The sequence below is a fragment of the Topomyia yanbarensis genome, chromosome 2 (assembly GCF_030247195.1).
Source record: "Topomyia yanbarensis strain Yona2022 chromosome 2, ASM3024719v1, whole genome shotgun sequence".
Lineage (NCBI taxonomy): Eukaryota > Metazoa > Arthropoda > Insecta > Diptera > Culicidae > Topomyia > Topomyia yanbarensis.
The window spans coordinates 112405004-112419110 of record NC_080671.1 but is presented as its reverse complement, the minus strand read 5'-3'; the positions used below and the strand labels follow the sequence as shown (position 1 = coordinate 112419110).

At 36.1% G+C, this 14107-nt stretch overlaps 1 protein-coding gene across 1 annotated transcript in view; it reads left to right on the top strand.

Annotated features, from left to right (window-relative positions):
- Positions 1-2959: 2959 nt before the first annotated feature.
- LOC131679211 (fatty acid synthase) overlaps positions 2960-14107 on the top strand; it is a 46881-nt gene continuing 35733 nt past the window's right edge. The window contains exons 1-2 of the mRNA XM_058959871.1: positions 2960-3129; positions 9483-10212. The gene's annotated coding sequence lies outside the window, so the exon portion shown is untranslated. The remainder of the gene's footprint in view (positions 3130-9482; positions 10213-14107) is intronic.

Below are 14107 nucleotides of genomic sequence, written 5' to 3'. Positions count from 1 at the left end.
GGGATTTTCAACACCATTTGGATTCAAATTTTCTTGTGTATGACCAAGATGCGTCTTCCAAATATTTCAAGTTTTGTAAGCAAAACGATTGTCGCAACTGTTGCTTGTGGTTGTCAGCTGATGCTGTTTGGCGGCTTATCTTCCACAGCGAGAGTGGCTGGTGCTTTCGAACACTTTCCCATTAACCGAAAAAGCCTAACAAACCCAACAAAACCGTTCACATATGCGAAAACGAAATTTATTGCTATATGCACGTAACAGTGATGATGTGAGTAGAATTGGATAATTTCCCACCTTGTATTAAATTACAACTCTGACGAATTACACTAAAAATAAAAGATGATGGTACCGGTGTTTGAGTACTTGAGTACGCTTTTCACCTCAATGGGTCTGGTTTCAACCCCAGCCGAGGATGTTGAGTTTTTCTGAGGTGAAAAATCTGCAGTCACGTCTTCCTTCGAAAGGGAATTGAAGCCATTGGTCCCTGCCCAAGTGTTGATCGGCCGATATCTAGCATCCAGGGCCCTTGATCACCACCTCCGCCCTTATGGTCACTAGTTGTAGTCGCTTTTAAATCACATCACACATCATGTAACATAACGTCTCGCGTAATCCACACAACAAGAGTATCGCAATTCACATAAATTAAAGATCAGGTAGGGTAATTTGGGGAGAGATGTCGCACATTTCTTAAAATCGATCCTTCATCAAAATGAACCATTCAATATTGGATTAAATCATTTTTATCGATTGCGACAAGTTTCGAAAATACTGTGAAATGGTTTTTGTCATGAAAAAAAATTCATCAAATTTCCATGAACAATTTAAAAAAAAGGTCATTGCGGGAGAGATGCCGCATGTGCGGGTGAGATGCCGCATCATGGTCACAAACTGAAAAAAGGTGAACAAAAGTATTTTTAGCTATCGTTGATGTTTTTGTGATTAGGGGGTCTTCAGCTGAGTTTCATGAAGTTTGATTGCACCTATAAATCAGCTAACGCCTTCATTTTTCTTAAGGGGGCAATACCATTTCTAGAAACATTTTTTTATTCAACATTTTAAAAATATTTTTCTTTTGCAACCTTGTGCAACGGTTAAGTTGGAGTAACTTAATTAAGGGTACTGTTTATTTATATGTTTGTGCGAGCGATATGTTGGTGTGGGTTCCTTAAAAGCAGTTTTTGGTTGTTTCTTCCAACAATGTATTTATATAACTTTGGTTTGTTCTTGAAACATTCATTTTAAAAAGCATCAATTCGTCGAAATTTTCATTTTTATCCTAAGATTGACATTACTACAAATCAATGCGATTACTAAAATTAGTGCCAGACACTTCAAAAAATAAACTGAAGTAACTAATATTTAGACATATATCGCTCGTTTAAATATATAGATAAATAGATTCATATTTCTATATGTCACTGTGTTAGGTCCGTTAGTTTGTGGATATACCTTATTAATAATCTATACCTGACGCAAATGATCATTTAATGACATTCCGAGGTGAAAAAATACATTCTAGCTACGTATCCTCCGCCATCGAGTGTGGCATCTCATCCGCAACTTTGATGCGGCATTTCTCCCAATTGTATGGGAGAGATGCCGCACGACGATATTTTCCTTTGAAATTATGGATGACCGTACTTATGATCAGAATGCCTTCTAAAAGGTCCCAGCTATTCAACCGATACATGATTTATCAAAAAAAATCGAACGATTAAAAAAAACAAATTTTAATGTGGTGCTGAAAAACTTTCGGCACTCCGCTATGCAACTGGACGCACATAATCATTAATAAAAATTTTATGAGTTAATAATAAGGATTATTTCACATATCCAGTGTTGTAATTCTTCGAAATACAAACTCACAATATCATATTACCGTATAAAAGTGACCCCATATACGAGATATAGAAAGTGCGAACCCCTCCCAATTTTTTTTCTGCTCCCGCCCCTGGTAAATATTATATGCTATCCCCAGGCGTATCACAAAGGTCATGCATAGCTTCAATCATGATAATATTTTTACGTATATGGCCCGATTTCTTCACCGGTGCGTTAAACCTGGTCTAAAGTGAAGCTACAGTGAAGAAAGCTTCCAAATTACTCGCGGGCAGCTATTTTTAGTTTGAATAATATACTAAATCCAGCATGCATGACAATTTGCTCACCGTACTGTACATACAATAACTGTCAGCATCGTATGATCCTTATATACTGCCCATATGTTTCTCCATTTTACGGTTACTCTCACGCTCTCTGACTATGTTATATATCCAACAGCAAAATCTCTATCGTACTTTCCCCGTTTTTGCATGCCGACTCTCTCACGCAGATAACGGTTAGCATGAAGCGAAGACTACATATTAAGAAGACTGATATCTCTTTTCTTCCCCCATGCAAACGACAAGCGACAGAGGTTACATCGCCTCTATTGGAGGAAGGTAGGAAGCTTCATGTAAAAGTGTATATGTGTGTGTGCATCACTATGGGAAGTACCACCTTTACCCGCAAGTGGCGTTGCTGTTGCTGTCTCCAGATTCTGGACAGAGTTGCCAGTCTTCTTGATATGCAGTCTTCGCATGAAGTTTTATGGAAAAGTCATCGAATTCTGTTCCTGTTACTTTTTCGAATCAGATTCATGTCCAAGTCTCATCAGTGTAACTATGCTTAATTTTGCCCTTTATGTTATAAATATCTTCGTATATTCAGGCATTGTAATAAAGAATAGCGTCTGATTGGTTATCAATATATAGGAAATTTCATTTATAGTTTTAGATGAATGGATCGCGGCTTTTCGCTCTCTCTCATATTTATATCGTACGATATTTAATTGTTTTGACGGATCTTTTCTGCAACGGATTCCTCGCGCGACACTCGCTCTTTTTTTTCTCGCACGCACATGCTCTGCGAAAAACTACCGATCTAGGAGTCTTGGCACAATTCGTTCTCCTTCGCGTTATTCGACAGGCATTAGTACTCGGGTGTGGTGACGTGTTTTCCAGTTAGTGACTAAATATTCCCAGCGCTTTTTCCCACAAAGCAGAAAATCGAAAGTGCAGTTAAAATCAGTCGAAATCATCCCTGTTTAGCGAATAAAGTGAATTGATATTGGAGTCTATCATACAGGTATTTCAGAATATTAGATTTTTCTTCTTAATAGTTTAAGTTCATTTGATACGATGTGCAATATCCAATATGAAATATTTTCACGTATGAAGTGTTAGTGCGGATAAATCAATAGTGGCATGGAAAACATTTTTCTGAGTAAGTCGTAGAAGTGCCGTGCAATACTCACACGAGAGAAAAACAGGAATGGGAAACTATTGCACCATTCACCCACTTTGGGTGGCATATTCTAGTCAGAAGGTCTTCGACCAATCGATACATCGCAAGTCGAGTGCGTCTGTGACTAAGAAACGGTGTGCAACATTAATGATATTGCGTGGGGTCAATGCCCATGTATGTAATGGCTAACTTAATACAAATATTCGTGATAGTTTTATGTTGAAATGTTTTGTTTCTACCCATCAAATGTTTTTCCAGCTGTACCAGGTACCAACCCGATTATGGGAATTTTTTGTTTCGATTATAGAGTTTTTCACCGTAGGGTCATTCGCCTCTTTGCTCATATAAGTTCTATAATACCGAAAACAAAGAATATTAGCATTTTAGAAGCTCAGAATGCTCGAATTTTAGAATTTTGTTATCTTTGAATTTTAGAATTACAGAGATTTAGATTTTTTTAATTTTTAATTTTAGAATTTTAGTATTTCAGAATCTTTGAATTTTAGACTTGTAGAATTTTAGAATTATAGGATTCTAGCAATAAAAATTTCATCGCTACCGCCCAATAACAAGTTGTGCGTGGTTCTCGATCCTGTTGTTAGTCGTTTCGCCTGTAAACAAATTTTTCACAAAAAGGTTGCACAAATTATAAAAATTTTAAAACTTATAAAAAAAATTCAATCAGAAAGTTTTCAGTATTGACAGTGCGGTCACACCACAACGCTGTATTTTCATCGCTTGCGTTGAGCAGGAAATATTGGGATATAAAACGAAATAAATGACTGAACGAAGAATTTTACGAAAAAAATGCCTTAAAATATGCCTATTCTTTATTTTGTTATTAGCTATTTTTTGAATATGAAATATTGTTCAAATATTCGTGTCGTCAAAACTCAGGTAGATAAACATTTTGTCTTTTATCCATTTAACACCAGAAATATCTATGTTGATGCATTTATTATAAACGAATCTTGATGGAACTAGTATTCGATCGTTTATCATCTAATTCGTAAATATTCTTGACAATCATATGATTAGGGCGTATATGCCAACGGTCAATCTTCACCTTGAGAGGAATTTTCAGATAAACCGCTGTTGGCTGAGCACAGTTCATAATAGATAACGAAAAAGAAAACTTTTTTCTTTTGTTTACTACTACCCTCTAAGAACAATCGGTTTCAAAATCGTCACATGAAGGACGTTTATTAGACCAACGTGGGACGTCGTTCTCTTTCAAAGTGAATTTTGACAGTTGGATTATACCCCCTAATCAACGACTCCTAATCCTATGTATCGCATTGTCGGAGGGAACATGCCTTGAATTGGCTCTACTTCCTATTTGAATGAACAGAGAAAGCAATGCACTGAAACTTCCTGGACACTGAGCAAATGAAATTCAACTGTGGATTTTAGTTTCGTGTACCATAACGCAGGGGTTTCAATTTTCAGTTTATAGTAACTAGCTACTACCCATGGCGCGTTGCTGCAACTTTCGACGAAATAGGAGTAAAAAACAATTTGTTCCGGAGCGCCATCTGGTGGTCAGATGGTCGGTGTTAAGTCAGACCGGACTAAGTGACAAAATATTCCTTTCGAGAAAAATGAGTTTAAAGTTTGCATCGCAGCGTCCTTTACATCATGATTGGAAATCAATTTTTGCCATAATTCTTGTTTATTGTTACATATTTCAAATCTGGCAAAAGTCGAATGTAGCTGACTAATTTCTTTATCCAGTGCTATCATTATTTCATTTTTTTATGTTTTGAGACTTAGTCCGGTCTGACTTAACACCGACCAGATAATCCCCAACCAATAGCACCTAAACACGCTCCATAACAATTGCCTACTATGTATAAATTTTGACGGCAATCGGTTAAGCCGTTTGGGAGTTCATAAATCATATACATACAAACATTGACCTTTATATATAGGTATAGATAGATAGATTTGATTTTAGATTTTGACCAGATTGGCCAGTAAGAATCGATGCCGAATTGGGTCATGTTTGAGATATATGCAGAACAGTCGACAAATATCACAGTTTTATTGACAGAATACTAATAATAAACATAAATAAAACAGAAATGAGAATGTATATATTATATTTTGTACATGGTATGATCCATCTTGGATGTTCAGGTTCCCAATACCGTTGACGATTCCGGCGGTACAATACTCATAATACTGAACAAGCGACAATGTGATCATTGAATGGAAATGATTCCAAAATTTTGTAGTATTTTTGAAAGTTTATATAAAATGCAATCTAAAATAAGATTGATACTTTGACTCAAATATCGACTTTAGATGCTACATGAAAATCTTCCAGAGGATCCGGAGTATCCGTAAAACTGGTCAATTAATGAACCTAATCCTAGAACTCTGAAGTTTTTTTTCAAGTTGCATTAGCATAAATAATAGTTATGAGTGGCAAATGGATCCTATTGGTAACATAATGACCATCCGGAAAATCGGGAATATCCGGAACATCCATTTAACTGCTCAATTCATAAAGTTGGTCTTAGTACCTGTTACATTTTCAAGTCGTTCGTGAATATTCACTTGAATCTGTTTGTAGTTGTGAAGACATAGTTTATTGGCCTTCGGGAAGACCCGGAACATCCGTGGAACTGGTCAATTCAGCAACCTTGTTCTAGAGCTCTGAGATTTTTTCGAGAATGTTTTTGGAAATATCATTCACATAAATTCGTACTTGTGATTTAGGGTCAATATTTGAGTATCAGTATCATTTTAGATGGGATTTTATATAAGCATTCAAGAATACTACAAAATTTTGGGATCAGGTCCATTGATTTGACCATTGTTGCTTATTCAGTGTTATGAGAAATACCATTGTACCGTTGGCATAGGAATCGAAATTTTGAGCATCCAAGAGTCGGACCATGTACAAAATTGATTTTATTTACATTTATGTTTTGTTTGTGTTTATAATTAGTATTCAGCAACAAATCTGTAATTAATGAAGCCCATTTGGCATACATATATGTAGTTGAAACATGATCCCATTCGACACTGATTCTCACCGGCCAACCAGTTAGAAATCGGTGATATTTACCAGAAACTGATAATTGAAACTCTCTCAAACAATTTGGGTGCAGGTACATATGGATTTGTGCCTTAAAACTGAGCTTGAAGGCCGGGTCAATGTGACAACTTATTTGTGAAAAAAGGTTAACTCCTAAAGAAGGTTTTGTTTTAGGGATCAATATTGGCGAAGGCTAATAATTGCCCCGATATTGCTGTAACTAGTTACCCTATTACAGTTGATTTTCAAAGTTGTCTAATTTTATCAACTAACCTCAAATCCGATGCAACCTCTAAAAAAACTGTTATAATAAAATAAACTACGCGGCGTGAAGTTTCATGGTATCGGTTCCTGAATTTTCAAATAATTCGTGCACAGAGAAAAAAAATATATTACTTCCAGAGAAAGTAAAAAGTTAGTATTTTCAACTGCAATGATAGATGTTTGTGAATTAATAAAGTGCCAAAAATATGTAAACATTGACAGAAGGTAGGAATTCATCTTCTACGAAAATGTGTATTTTATTGCTTCAAACAACTGTAAATGACACCATACACAATCAGTTTAGAAAATATTCGATACAAGCCATATCTTAGTACAACTGGTTTTCTACGGAAAATCATATATCAAAATCGATACAACTAAGAGCTTTGGTGATAATACAAAAAAGATTGGTGGGTAATGCCAAAGGCAAAACCGAAGTGGATGCAGACATATTGTTTTGAATGGTGTGGTGTAGGTAAGTGTTTTGGTGAGCTTGATGCTCCTATTTAATGGAATGATTTTTGTTTGGGTCAAAACACAGATATTTTCAAGACGTTCACCACTTTTGTGGGGCTATTCGGACCCCCTATTCCATCAACCACCGTTCAGCGGCTTGCGGCTGTGCACACCATTGTACACGCCACAGCAAAGAAAAAACATGATGCGCCAATCGACAGCTGTGACTAACCAGATGAAGTATTTGTAATGCAATGTTTTTTTTTGCTTCTTAAGGAGATTCTCTCATAAATATTTCACGGGTAAACATAATTCCATTGTAAAAAATCAGCTTTTTCGTCAAATTTTTTAGAAAGATGGGTGAAGCGAATTGATCGAAACTTTTGTAAATTATACTACATCATTTCAATAACATTCTATAGTTTTTTCATGCAAAAATATCTACAAGCGACTTGGAGATGAAGCTTTTTGTGGAAGGTCTCTGGAAAAATACGATTGGCGGTGTTAATTGTCATTCAAAAACTACTTGACCGATCTATTTCAAACTTTGCTTACACATTTTATGTAAAAAATGTTGAGTTTTTTAGATAATTTTTCAATTAAGGGGGTTTTTACTAATAAAATGGCGGAATCATTGTGTTTCAAGAAAAATCTCGCCATTTTATGAATAAAAGCCCCCTTAATTGAAAAATCATTCCAAAACCTCAACGTAGGGGTTAGGTATTTTTTACGTAGAATGTGTATGCAATATTTTAAATAAATCGGTCAAGTAGCAAGTACACCGCCAATCGTGTTTTTCCAGAGACGTTCCACAAAAAGCTTCGTCACCGAGTCGCTAATTGATATTTTTGCATGAAAAACTTACAGAATGTTGTTAAAATGATGTAGTATAATGTACAAATGCTTCGATTAATTCGCTTCACCCATCTTTCTAAAAAAAATTGACAAAGAAGCTGATTTTTTTACGCTGGAAACCTTACCCCCCCCCCCCCCCCCCCCTAAACGTATGAGTTGGCCGTATATTTAGTGTTGACAGAAATAATAAATATTTGCGATAAACTAGCTTTCTGTCGTTAAATTTTTAATAACATTTTTATAAAAAATCCTAGCTAGTTACAGTTTCGGCAAAGTTATTAATGACATTTTGGATAAACTTTTTATTGGGTTGCTTTTTCAATTTGAGTGAAATAGCGATCCGTATGAATGGAAAGGCAAAAACGTAGATTCATATGCTGAATTCCATACCAACTTTAAACGCAATACGAAGATTCGAGGAGCAACTAAACCCCCCTCCCCCAATTTGTACAGTCATTTGTGAAAGAACTCAAAAAGTTCTGTGCTGAAAATATGCCAATGTCGAACCACTCTAGTAACTATAGGCTCCTTTAATAGGCATATTTGCCCTATCTGCCTACTCTTTGAAGAGAATAAAATTAAAAATCAATGTGGTTAATATAAATTGCAGTCCGCTGGTACCATAGTACATAGTCTTGTTAAAATAGACGTATGGACACTGAAATTTGAAACGTTCGCAAATTATCGGAATGAAAAAGAAAAATTGGTGGCGTGATGAAAATCGTCATCGGCGCCCTGTCGACACCTCGCATGGCGTCGGTGTAAGATCAAAAGTACCGGCGGCGGCGAACATGTCTAAACGGATTACTGGTTCAATGTTATTCTCAATAACGATAAATAGCAAAAATCAAACGGAAGTCGGATTCGATGGAACATTTGCAGAAAAAATCAATCGGTCCATATGTAGATTATTTCGTTGGAACATATTATTTGGGTACTACCTACATGAACTGTGTTGATTGAACACATTTCCTTGTTCGGGTCGACTTTACGGTAGTCACAGTCTAACGGCGTGCTTCACACCAAACAATCTACCAGACGCGTTCCCGCCACACTGCAAATCCGGCAGTCGAACAAAATCATCACCGTCGTCATCGTGTTATCATCAGCGCCGCCTGGTTGTTTGTCCTTGAAAAGTTTCAGCATCACAAGTGCTGTCACGCTAAACCGAATCAGGCGATGTGATGCTCTGCGTGGCTGTGGAAGGAGTGCTGCTGCTACAACTGCATATGACAACAGTGCATCCACACTCTACTGCCTCCAGAAAGTACCAGCGTTCTCGGCTAGAGGTTTATCAGCGAATGCAGCTGTTATGCAATGGGTAGTTGCCGACTGCCGTGCCCCGTACGTGTTGAATGACACTGGCTATCAGAGTGTAATATGATCTGCGGCACATTTCATATCCCTCCGTGTGTTCTTCAAACATATTTTAAATATTATTTGAAAATTTGAGATGGAGGATTCTAGTTCCAAATATCATAATGTTTCTAGACATATATTTACAAATACATTATATACATTATATATATTTACACATGTTAAAAATAACGTAAACTTCCACTATATATTGCAGCTTGGAATCAGAACTTTTTGGAGAAAGCGGACTGGAAATACACCGGCAAGCGTGGTGTTGGCTTGCGAAAGTGTAATCCATTGGAAAGTAAGCATAATACAACGGTCGGAGCAGGAGCCGCTACATCGAGCGCAGAGAGAATTTGCACAACCTCCCGTTTGACTGTGTAAGTGTCGCTCCACGTGTGAGAGAGTGATTTCCCCTCAATCGTTGAGTAGAAGTAAATAAGTACAAGTCAGCCCAGCCGCAGGGATTTAGTTTGAGGCTGTGCTTCAACGGGTTCGGATCAGTTTAGAAGTGTTACGATCTCACACCCAGTGATAAAAAGGATAATCCTTGACAACCCAGCTACCGTAGCTGGTCTTCCTGGAAAGTGTGTGATAACCGATCCCGACGTCAGGGAACATCAAGTAGAAGTGAATGAAATAAACAAATGATTATAAAAGTGATTGCAGTGGAAATTTGCAATCTATAATCATTTTTTTACTCGGATCGCACACCCTGATAAAGTGGTGTGATCGAGTGGTGTAACCAGTGTGTTTGTGACGCGTGAAAATCCTTTCGAAGATTCTGATCCGGAACGGTGCAACCTGACGACTTGCTAGTTCAGTTTGCTTCTGAACGTGAGGGTGAGAAGGTGTCTTCAAGTGATCAAGTCTCCAAGTGATCCTGCGGGATACCGTACATCAGAGGTTGATTATTGTTCAACGATCGTTTGCTGATTGAAACGGTAAGTTTTTTTTAACATACTACCTTAACATGGAGTTATGTAAGATTATAGATATAGGAAAATGTACAAATCGTGAAGTGCTATGACCTGAGAGGGAAATATCAGTTTAGCTTTTGAGAGATCAGCTACTTCGTCCGAGAAGTGATTAGTGTGATGTGATGAATTTTGGACTTGGTTGCACATTCGGTTTGGTATTTTACACATTGCTGAAAAATGAAAAGGCCTATGTTTGGTTAGGCTACAGTTTTAGTTCGCTGCATAATAAGACTAGGTTGTTCAAAATTTTTCGAATGAAAAGAAACAGGTCAGCGCAATTTCAAAAAAAACTTCGCATCTCGTTATATGCAAACTTTGATGTGAGTGTTTTGATTCAACAGCTTTAATGTCCTTACTGTTTAACCAATTAAAAGTATTGTCGATGCACAGACATCAGACCGAGTTCTAATTTAGTGAAACACATTTGCGTAATTCGTTGAACTTTTGATGCACCTGACCTTGCCGGTTACCTATTGCGTATGATGCTTTAATTTAGTTTTACATTATGAACAAAGTAATTGAAGATTGAGAATCGATCACTCTACTTAAACTGTTAGTCATTTTAGCAATGAGTGTTTTTATACATTGTATCTGTAGGTGCCTGACGAAGATTGAATTAAAGAAAAAATATGCTTGTAATGTGAAGTTTATCTGCCGTTCAGTTCAATACTCTAATTGACTCAGCTCGACGAGTTAATATAACGTTTGTGTAAATGTAACTTATATTTCATTATTAACCTTTTCCATTGGAAAAAGAACTTGTCGTTAAATGGAAATTAATTTGTTAAAACCTGGTGGTTGTTGCAAAAAATATGAATACAAATTGAATTTACTATTTGGCAGGTGAATTGTTAACGAATGAAAGACAGTTCGCCAGTAATTGAAAAAAGGCTGCAAATGTTTGAAAAAGTTCCAAGAAATTTAGGACTTTACTCAAAAATTTTACTTTTGAGAAATTTGATCAACGATTATTAGGTGTATCTCAGGTATTTAAAATTCATCGAAGTTTCCACTTTTTCCGAACTAGCGTCATTTAGCTCTCGTATGTGAAGTGGTGCTATAGACCCCGAGCACAGCAAACTTCGTGATGCTTGATGAGAAACGTTGCCACGTAATCGTACGTGAGACTCTCATATTATCAACAATCCGTGGAAAATGTCTACCTAAGTATAGAAGCTTAGTGAATCGTAATCTAATCTGAGATTCAAATATAATTTTGAAGAGATTAGATTTATGATATCACTATTTATCTGTAATTAATGGATACTCACATCAGATCGCCAAGTTAAATTTACTATATTTTCTGTTTGAACTTGGACATAAGATTTAATTTTAGAAACTTGTTCGAAAATAATGTTTGAATCTACAAATGTTTCCTGACTCAGAGGAAAGTTATTTCATGACATATTTTAGTTTATTATTTCACTTCCATTCTTTACATAACAGCCCCCTGTTACTTTTGAAATGTTCTCTTGGCATAACTAAATTGTCAATGACATGTATAGCTATGAATTTTCTAAATTCAATTGTGTTCAGTAAAAATGTTTCTTTTCAGCGGAATTTGTCACGTTGCTTCTCTCCAGATAGCAAACATAATTTTTAACTTCGATCACATGTTTGAATATGGGACAGTTTGACATAGAACGATAATGCACATGAAGCGCTGCGACGTGTTGTATCGATGATTTTAGTGGCTCGATTTCATTACACATTGCGACACTAAATATCAAACCGTTCCGGAAAATATTCGAAAGTTGTTCGGTGTTAAGTCAGAGTGGACTAAGTAGTAAAATCTTAAACAGTGAGATAATTATAGCGTTGGATCAAGAATCTCTTCAGGTATATTCCACCTTGGACAGATATATGGTCATCAACAAGAATAATGGCATAAAATAGTTTTGAATGAATAACGAAAACCAATCATAGTATGCTGATAGAGAAGACCAAACATTTGCAATCACAGCAAAACTGGGACAAGTCCTCGCTTTTAGGAAACGAATATTAATAAAATTATTTGTTATTACGGATAAAGAAAGACTGTATCAGGATCTTTTCCATACACCCTTCAACAAATACTGGAAAGGCAAACAAAAAATACATATTAATTAGTTTTTTTTTCCTTTTTTATTTCGACTAATATGTAGACAGATTTTCTTTTTTACTTTCTAACGACATGCAATTAGCTAGAGATTACTGAATAGGGAATGTTATGAAAATTTAGAGCCGTAGTACTCAAGTGAGAGCAAGAATGTGAAATATACAGATCGGAAAACTAGAAGTGGCAGGGTCAGCTCGACTCCTGCCAGCAGAAGACAAATGATTAGTTTGTAAAATTTTAGGCCTGTTTCTAATGACCCTGCCACTTCTAGTTTTCTGATCTGTATATTTCACATACTCGCTCTCATTTGGGTACTATGGCTCTAAACTTCCATAGCTTTCCCTACTTTGTAATCTCTAGCTAATTGAATGCCGTTAAAAAGATAAAAACATATTAATTAGTTTTTACGTAATTGTATGTTATCGAAAAGTTGATCTGACAATGTACAGACAGAGCGAGCCAAGTACCCAAAACAAAAAAAAATGTAATTACTGATCATCTTAAATCAAATCAAAATATGCTTTATAGTTTGCTGCAAAGTATCTTATTGAAGTGATCCTAAGCTTGTTTGACGGGATAATAGATATTGCCAGAAAATTGAAAATTCTAGAGAAAATTTTCAAAAGGATCTAAGTAACATTGAGAGCGTTTCTTTGTTTAAGGCTACTGTAAACCTCGGGAATTTGATCACAAGATTTTGTTCCCCAAGCATTTCAAATAGGAGATGGATTTTCGTTTTCCGTGATGGAGAAAAATATACGTCAAGTCTCCTGAAGTGTGAACCCAACCGCGGAAAACGTCACGGATTTTGGAAACTCTACACATCAAAAATCCGGCCGGAAACAATTCATCAACAATTATTTCCGACGGAAAAAATGTTGTTTTTATTAGGTTCAGTTTTCTGTGCCATTTAAAAAAAGTTTGTATTTTTTAGAAGCAGCAGAACTTTTGGTTCGTCAGTTTGAAAAGATTTCGGCGAAAAATTTTTTGTGATCAAAATCCGGCACAAAATCCCGGCCCAAATCCTGCGCTCAAATTCCCAAGGTGTGCAGTAGCCTTTACTTTCTGTTTCGTTTACTACGACGTCACCATAGAAATTTTCACTAGTTTTTCAGTACGTATCGAAAGTCGACGCTTTTTACCAGAATATTATGCAAAAAGTTGAGTAGCAAATGTTGAATCGCCGACGTAATGAACAGAAGAGAAAGTATCCAAAGAGATTCTTTCATTGTCGCTTACAGTCTAATCTAAATTTTCTTCGGAATTGTACTTGGTTCGCTCTGACTGAACATATTTTTAACAAAGGTTAGTCCACGATGTAAGTGATCCGCTTTGCTGAAGTAGTGGAGGGCCATAAACGTTCAGTTTCATGCAAATGGTACAGAATTATTATATGAGGGATGATCGGGAGAAATTCGGTTTGAATTTGTACAGCTCCATGGTAATTTGTTTAATTTTTTGTCACCATTTTTGTGAATAAAATGTTGTACGCTAATGCAAAGAGTACTTCTTATTGTTTGACATTGTTAGAGGAAATTTTGTAACTGTAATCGATTTTCACCGCGCACGAAATAATTGATTGATTTTTATTTTTAAATAGGTTCAACCAGAGTGAACCAAATCGTTTAAATATCTTCTGTGGTTCCCATTTGCGGGTTCAAAACGCTGTTTTCTTGTATTATTACTATTTAACCATATTGTTGAAAATTAAGCGATGTGAAAAAATAAAATTTGGTGGAAGTGTTATTATGGCCGAAACAA